The following is a 504-nucleotide window of genomic DNA, read 5'->3' on the forward strand; positions in this document are numbered from 1 at the left end:
AGCGAAGGGCGGAACTATCCCCTCATCAACCCCATGATGGTCAAGGATGGGGACTGAAGGGAGGGGGAGGGGGCTGAAGAGGCTCCTCAGATTACTTTCCTTTCTAATTGGCGTGTGCTTAATCGGGACTCTTTGATAGGCACGGGGCAAAGAAAGAGATTTGTGTTTGCGTTATCGAGTGTGAAAGTGATTTTAGTAGTTTGCGTTTACTGAAAGAAATGTGTATTAAGCACTAGTCGACGCGCATTCATAAATCTGTGTACATAGCAAGCCTGTTCACAATGCTTCGCACGCGCTCGAAACAAACAAAGCAGCAGATAAAAAGGTTCACCAATAAAACATGAAACAAAGACAAAATAAGCCCACATCAATAACAATACAAATAACATGGGGAGTTTTACAGCCTTCCTGTCACCATAAATGCGACAGGTTGTTGTGTCCTGTTACCGAATGCTTGTGTCATTCCGGATATTTATCTCCCCCCCCCCCCTCGAAAACTATCAG

This window comes from Penaeus monodon, chromosome 25 (genome assembly GCF_015228065.2).
Source record: "Penaeus monodon isolate SGIC_2016 chromosome 25, NSTDA_Pmon_1, whole genome shotgun sequence".
NCBI classification, from domain to species: domain Eukaryota; kingdom Metazoa; phylum Arthropoda; class Malacostraca; order Decapoda; family Penaeidae; genus Penaeus; species Penaeus monodon.